Genomic DNA, 8298 nt, shown 5'->3' on the forward strand with positions numbered 1-8298 from the left:
AAAAAAAAAAAAAAAAAAAAAAAAAAGCCATGCCCTTATGGTGCAGGAAAGATTTGCCTGGCAGAATCCAAGACAACATTCTTGTGCAAAATAGCGGAAGATTTTCTGTTTGCAGCATTTCAGAGTGCCTTTCCAAGATCAAGTGTGCTTCTTGTCATCATCCATTCAAATGTTTTGTCATTGCTTAAGTTAGCAGCATCCTGTCTTTGAATCAAGAGCTTCACAGCAGTGTGATTTGGCTGGCAACAAAAGTCTTTTTGCTGTTAATAAAGCTTTTTTTTTCCCTGTATTTTCTTCTGTATATGTGATTGTAGGTATATTTAGATGATCAGTAAAGTTATCTGGGCCATTTGGAAAACAGTGGCTGTCAAAATGGACGTTATCTCATTGAATAGTAATTGCTTGAGGAAATTGGTTTTAGAATTAGTGAACCTAGAAAACTTCCTATTTAAAAACTTTAATTTTTTTGAGTTTTTTTTTTTTTTTTTTTTTTAAATCATTGTGCTTTACGTTCCCTGGGATACATGTGCAGAACGTGCAGGTTTGTTACGTAGGTATACATATGCCATGGAGGTTTGCTGCACCTATCAACCTGTCGTCTACGTTAGGTATTTTTCCTAATGCTATCCCTCTTCTAGCTCCCCACCCCCAACAGGCCCCAGTATGTCATGTTCCTCTCCCTGTGTCCATGTGTTCTTATTGTTCTACTCCCACTTATGAGTGAGAACGTGCAGTTTTTGTTTTTCTGTTCCTGTGTTAGTTTACTGAGAATGGTGGTTTCCAACTTCATCCATGTACCTGCAGAGGACATGAACTCATCTTTTTTTTTATGGCTGCATAGTATTCCATGGTGTATACATGCCACATTTTCTTTATCCAGTAAGTTTTTGGGTATTTTAAGATAACTTGTTAGTGTTCTTTTTGTTTCTTTAGTAATGATTTTAAAGTCTCATGAATGTTATTGTTCTATTTTAGCAAGTGAAGTTTTTGTCACTTTTAATTCTTTTTCTTCTTTTGCCTTAAGAGCTTGCTCTCTTTTTTTGGGGGGGTAGAGTCAAGGTCTCACTTTATTGCCCAGGCTAATCTTGAACTCTTCCTGGCTTGAAGTGTTCTTCCTCCTGCCATGGACTCCCAAAGTGCTGGGATTACAGGTGTGAGCCACCATTCCCAGCTACCTTGAGAACTTACGAGTTTCTCTGGCAGCTTTGTATTTCCTGTTTTTAGTGTGGGTCCATTTGTTAGGAAGCAAATTTAGGGTGATGGAAAGCATATTTTATTGAGTTACTATGTAGATATCTCTTAGGATATCTCTTCTGTTTCATGTGGCCCTCGTCAACAAAAGTGGAAAACTATTTTCTGTCTTTTGTAGGATGCCACATATTTTATAGCTGTTGGATTCTGTGCTGTTGTTTTTCTCTTTCATTACCTTGGAAAAGTTGGTTGAGGTATTAACAACAATTGATTTTTTTTTTCTGTTCCAAATCAAATATTTTTCCATATATCTAAGTATTATAAGATTTGATACTTGTGGATACCTTCTTGTGGATACCTTGACCATTTAAAATTCTAGCTTCTGAGAATGCATCTTGGACAAATGATATGATGGTTTTAATTATAAATCATCACCTGCTTCTGTCCATTTTTTGCTTTCTGTTAGTGTCATTTCATGATGTTCACGTGAGTCTTCATTTTCCTTGATCCTCACGAATCATAAATAAAAGGTTTATGTAAAATTACTTGCATTATTTGAAGTTATTGATAAGTCCTTGCTGTAATAGAAGCATGACCAGAAAAAGAATTATGGATGGAGGCTGGTGGTAAATGCAGTGTTTTGATTCTGAGAAATGCTTTTTTTGTGCATGTGACATTTAAATTGGAATTGTATGAGGCATTATTGTCAAAGGCCAAAGTTAAGTCATTGAGGTAGTTTAATTCCTTAATTATTTTTTCTGCAGAACAACTTAACCATTTTTCGTTTTTACTGAGAATTTCATTGGGATTTCTTTTGCATGTGAATTTTAAAATGAGGATTTGATTGATACAGTCTCTTGTTATTCATGTTTAATTTGTCTGTTACATTTTAATCTATGATATTTTTTGCCATTTTATGATCATTGCTATTGCCAGGTCCAGTGTTCACAGGTTTATTTTTAGTTGTTAACAGATTTTGCTAAGTATGAGCCATTATCAGTTTCATTTTTTCTTGTGCCCCTACTCTTCATTTCCTTAAACTTAATTCTCATAATTTGGTCAAAATATTTGTGAGATTAAATACTTCAGTTAGAATGGAGAATAAAAAAATCTTCAGAAGTGATTAAGACATAATTTACTTGGTAGTCTGCACATCAGCATAAAATTTGTAGTACAGCCACCTTTACCAATAGTATTTTGAAGTGAGTGAATTACTAGTTGCTTTTTGAAAACTGGGATCAGCTATGTATTTAGAAGAGTTTTCCAAGAGTAATGATAACCTTGTTTACTTATGCTAAGGAGGAGTGCCATCTCTTATACAGAGACAGAGGCAAACAACTTGAGACTTAGTAATGGTTTATTTATTTTAGTGCTGCTTGTCTCTCAAACCTAAGCTCCTTCAGACTTTACACTGCTTTGTAAATCTTGATGCTAGCTGGCAGTGATTCTTGTCAGGGATATGCATGAGGATAAATGACAGTCAATCCAGGTTCTAGTTTTGGCATATTAATGTTGTAATTATTTGATCCATGTTAAATCTGTTCTAATGAGAGGGAGGGTTTATTGCTCTTAAAAGGCTTGTTGATTCAAAAAAGCATTACTTAACAAATTTTTTTTTTTTTTTTTTTTTTTTTAAGATGGGGTTTCACCATGTTGGTCAGGCTGGTCTTGAACTCCCGACTTCAGGTGATCCGCCCGCCTTGGCCTCCAAAGTGCTTGGATTACAGGTGTGAGCCACCGCGCCCGGCAACAAAATGTTTTTTGGTGGCTGAATTAAAGCCCTTTTCTGAGGCCTTAAAACTTTTTTCTTTTTTTTGAGAGGGAGTCTTGATCTGTCGCCCAGGCTGGAGTGCAGTCTCACTGCCACCTCCACTTCCCGGGCTCAAGCAATTCTCCTGCCTCAGCTTCCTTCCTAGTAGTTGGGATTATAGGCACCTGCCACCAAGCCCAGCTTATTTTTGCGTATTAATAGAGACAGCCTGGGTCATTCTGTCCAGGTGGGTTTTGAACTTCTGACCTCAAGTGATCTGCCTACCTCGGCCTCCCAAAGAACTGGGATTACAGGTGTGAGCCATTGTGCCTGGCCCACTGCTTTCTGTCAAATCCTTTTTTTTAAAAACTGGTATATGCATTTAAATATTTTAATTTTTATGGGTACATAAGTAGGTATATATATTTGTGGGGTACATGAGATGTTTTAATAAAGGCATGCAATGCATAATATCATGTAAAATGCCTTTAAGCATTTATCCTTTGTGTTATGAACAATTTCATTATGCTTTTTAAATTATCCCATTACAGTTTTTATATATATGTTATATATATATATTTTACACACACACACACACACACATTTTTTGAGACAGCGTTTTGCTCTTGTTGCCGAGGCTGGAGTGCAATGGCATGATCTTGACTCACTGTAACCTCCGCCTCCTGGGTTCAAGCAATTCTCCTGCCTCAGCCTCCCAAGTAGCTGGGATTACAGGCATGTGCCACCACACCCGGCTAATTTTTTTTTCCTTTGAGACAGAGTCTTACTCTGTCACCCAGGCTGTAGTGCAGTAGCCCAGTATCAGCTCATTGCAACCTCTGCTTCCCAGGTTCAAACCATTCTCTTGCCTCACCCTCCTGAGTAGCTGGGATTACAGGTATGCACCACCACGCCCAGCTAATTTTTGTATTTTTAGTAGATATGGGGTTTCACCATGTTGGTCAGACTGGTCTCGAACTCCTTACCTAATGATATGCCTGCCTAGGCCTCCCAAAGTACTGGGATTACAGATGTGAGCCACCGTGCCTGGCCTAATTTCGTCTTTTTAGTAGAGATGGGGTTTCATCATGTTGGTCAGGCTGGTCTCGAACTCCTGACCTGAGGTGATCCGCTCACCTCGGCCTCCTAAAGTGCTGGGATTACAGGCATGAGCCACCGTGCCCAGCCTGTACTCTTTTAATTTTAAATGTACGATTATTAGTGACCATAGTCACCTTGTTATGCTGTCAACTACTCGGTCTTATTCATTCTTTTAGTTTTTGTACCCATTAACAATTAAATCTTAACCTGATTTAAAAAATTAATGATATTGGTTGGGCATAGTGGTTCATGCCTGTAATCCCAGCACTTTAGGAGGCTGAGGCAGGTCATCATGAGATCAAGAGATCGAGACCATCCTGGCCAACATGGTGAAACCCTGTCTCTACTAGAAATACAAAAATTGGCTGGGCATGGTGGCGCACGCCTGTAGTCCCAGCTACTTGGGAGGTTGAGGCAAGAGAATCACTTGAACCTGGGAGGCGGAGGCTGCAGTGAGCAAGATGGCGCCACTGCATTCCAGCCTGGCGACAAAGCGAGACTCCATCTCAAAAAAAAAAAAAAAAAAATTGATGTCTGGATTTGCTTTTTGAAATACTTAAATAACAGAAGATGAGTAGGTGAATTAAATGTGGCATAATCATGATAATTGTCCTGGGTTATGAGTATATGGAGGTTACTTGTATTGTGTTCTGGTTTTGTCTGTTTGATGTTGCCATAATAAAAAGATGCACTCGTTAAGAGCATTAAACATCTGATATTAATTTTCGTATTCAATTAATTACCAAGTTATATTTTCCCAGAAATTCCAAAAATTACCATTGCGGTATTCTAAAACTATGTCTTAATGTTAAATTTAAAATTGGCTGACTTGGGGAAAAGCAGTGCAAATAAAAAATTGGTAACTTAAAAACAAAAATTAAAATGTTGAGGCACAAAAATGAGTATTATTTTTAGGGTCACTGTCACATTATTTGTTTAGACAGGGCACACATAAGTATCATTTAATTACATGTCCCCTTAAATTATGGAAAGGAAGATAATTGTGAAATGTTGCAGATAAGGTTTCAAGGCAGTACAGTGAGAAATTTTTTTTGGTCATGATCTTTACATTTTTTAAAAAGTCTGAAGGTGTGTATTTTGTATTTGTGTAACTATGTGGAACACGATTTAAGCTAAATCAAACCTTTCCTTAAACACTCCACAGTTTTTATAGGAGAATCTACCAGTGAGTGACATATTTCCCCTTGGTGCATATTGCCCATCCATTTTATTTTCTAGGATAAGATGCATTTTTTACAAATTTAAGTATGTTATCTGGTATTTCTTAAGTTGGAGGTGGGGGATTCATTAGAGTCATATAGTTAGATATTTGGTTTAACCATGATCCCAGCTAAGAAGTTCCTGAATGACTCTTTTTCCTGACAGTGGAGCTGCCTTCATTGTGAGGTGTATAGAGAACCTTCGGGGAAGCTTTTAAAAGTTAGGGTGGTTAGCTGAGTGCATGAAGAAGATTTTCCTATGGGCATCTTTAAGTTTCAGATATTTGTGAAGGGGAATGGTGGGCAATCTGTGGAGCTGAGATTTTGTGTTTTCTAACTTATTTTCAGTTCTCAACAGTTGACATGGTTACTCTCCTGAGACCTCATAGAAGAATAAAGACCTGTAAAGTATGAATCCTTTGAGGTGCTTCATGATTAAGGGAGGTTTTGATTAAGATATTAGCTGGATTATTCCTGTGAAGAGAAACTTCTCCATGATTTTCAGGTTATTTGGTGGTATATTTCATGAACTTTAATTAGGACAAATACTTGATTCTTGATCTTATTTACAGTTTTCAGACTCATGAGCTTCACTAGTATCCTGAAACTGATTTTGTTTTTGTTTTTTAAAAAATGAACTCAAATTTGAACATTTTAGATGTGTCTCATTTCATTGCATTTATGCATTGTATTAGTCTGTTTTCATACTGTTACAAAGAATTGCCTGAGGCTGGGTAATTTACAAAGGAAAGAAGTTTAATTGACTCACCATACAGCATGGCTGGGAAGGCCTCAGGAAACTTATACAATCTTGGCAAAAAGGAAAGTGTTGGAAGTAAATATTTATTCTCTGGTGGTGTTAAGAAGAATTAGCACTTAACACTGTAAGTTTTCTTAGCAAGGTGATTTTACTTTCTGCAGCAAGGGCACTTAGTTACCAGCAGTCTTGCCACAAGAGTGCAGTGAACAAGGGAAAGGTGAAAGGTGCCGGCCACCAACTTTGTTTGAAGTGAATGCTTATTGTCTGGTGTTGCTAAGAAGAATTAGCAGTTAGACTATAAGTTTTCTTAACAAGGCAATTTTACTTTCTGCCGAAAGGGTGCTACTCGCTAGCAATCTTGCCGCGAGAGTGCAATGAACAAGAGAAAGGTGAAAATATTTATTTATCTTTTATGTAGTTGGGTTTTTATTGCTGTGTCTTATATCTGTTGGCTGGAGCTGGACTTTACAGTCTAAACCAAACCTGATTGGCTAATACTTTAAAACTTGCTTAAATAGGTAAGGGGCAGAAAATAACAAAGAAAAGAGGAAGTTTACTTAGAAAAGACTTGATCTACCTAAATAAAGATTTGCGTTATAAATTAACACATGCCCAGGCCTGCCTGGGCATGTCTGCTAAGAAGCAAATGGAGTCAGGCTACTTAATGCTAGAGCAAGGAGATGGAATATGTTTCATCTGAGGAAGAACTTTGCTATATCCTTCAGGAAGGGGGAAGGCAGGACATCATCTTCGTATGGTGGCAGGAAGGAGAGAGTGAAGCGAGGAAGAGCCTCTGATGAAAGCATCAGATCTCCGAGCTGCTGCACTCCAGCCTGGCAACAGAGCAGACTCCCTCTCAAACAAACAAACAAAAACATCTGATCTTGTGAGAACTCATCATCACAAAAACAGCAGGGGAAACTGCTCCCATGATTCCGTTATCTCTACCTGGTCTGTCCCTTGACACATGGGGATTATAGGGATTACAATTCAAGATGAGATTTGGATGGGGACACAAAGCCTAACTATATCCTGCATGTTTAGATTTTCTTGTCTTTGATCAGTGGGAACCTCTTCAGGTTTGCCCCTGAGTCTTGATCTTTGATAGTTTCTATGCTTTCTGGCATAACAAGGCGATCAGAACTCCTCTTGTGCAATTTATGGCACAAACTTGAAATTAGCCATTTTGTCAAAGAAGCCCCGATTCCTTTGTAAAGGAAATTGTTCTTCAGTCCTGTCACCTGTATTCATTGCTGTTGGGGTTGGTCCTTGTTTCCAGGCCTTTTCAATGGATAGTGCTGGGAAATAAATACACACACACACACACACACACACACACACACACTCTCTCTCTCTCTCTCTCTCTCTCTCTCTCTCTCTCTCACTCTCACTCTCACTCTCTCACACATAGACACACACAGTGTCTCTCTCTCTCTCTCAATTAAAACATGAGTTCATAGTGGTAAGTCCAGTTGAAATTTATTTACTTTACGTCTACAGAATTTTTAAATATAACCTTTTCTCTCTCACAACTTTCTTCCTCCTTCCTACTGAAAACAAATCCAAGTTCTCAAGGCATTAACATTGACTTTTTAATCCCACGGTACATACCAATACTTTTACAATTACTGTCAACACTGCCACCAACAATGTTATTACTGAAAACAAAATGAGGATCCCAAGGATTGAGCCAATTTTCTGTGTTATAGTCATTTGAAATACTCTTTGGATTGTTATACCACCAATTTGATATAAAATTATGGTTACTTATTTTGTTTTGGTTTTTAGAGTTTTCCTGTAACATTTTGGTTTTGTTATACTATTATATAAAATATTTACATGGTTTGGAAGTAAAATATATAAGCTTAAACTTAGAGTAATCTTTTCCTATTTCACTTTGTTCTATCTCTCACTCCCAATTGGTAGCCCTTTTATTTTGTATTTGAGAGAGGGGCAGACTCTGTTGCGCAGGCTGGAGCACAGTGGTGTGATCTCGGCTTACTGTAACCTCTGGCCCAGGATCAAGCCATCTTCTTATCTTAGCTTCCTGAGTAGCTGGGACTGCAGGTTCATGCCATCGAACATGGCTAATTTTTGTATTTTTTTGTAGAAATGGGGTTTTGCCATATTGCCTGGGCTGGTCTCAAATTCCTGAGCTCAAGTGATCCACCCACATTGGCTTCTCAAACTGCTGGGATTTTTTTTCCCCTTATGGTTTATTCTTTTAAACCATATATATATATATATATATATATATATATATATATATATACACA

At 37.7% G+C, this 8298-nt stretch overlaps 1 protein-coding gene across 2 annotated transcripts in view; it reads left to right on the top strand.

Annotated features, from left to right (window-relative positions):
* MSL2 (MSL complex subunit 2) overlaps nucleotides 1–8298 on the top strand; it is a 42759-nt gene that overhangs the window by 24841 nt on the left and 9620 nt on the right. The window lies entirely within an intron of this gene.

This window comes from Sapajus apella, unplaced genomic scaffold, assembly GCF_009761245.1.
Source record: "Sapajus apella isolate SASKATOON/1434 unplaced genomic scaffold, GSC_monkey_1.0 scaffold4, whole genome shotgun sequence".
NCBI classification, from domain to species: Eukaryota; Metazoa; Chordata; class Mammalia; order Primates; family Cebidae; genus Sapajus; species Sapajus apella.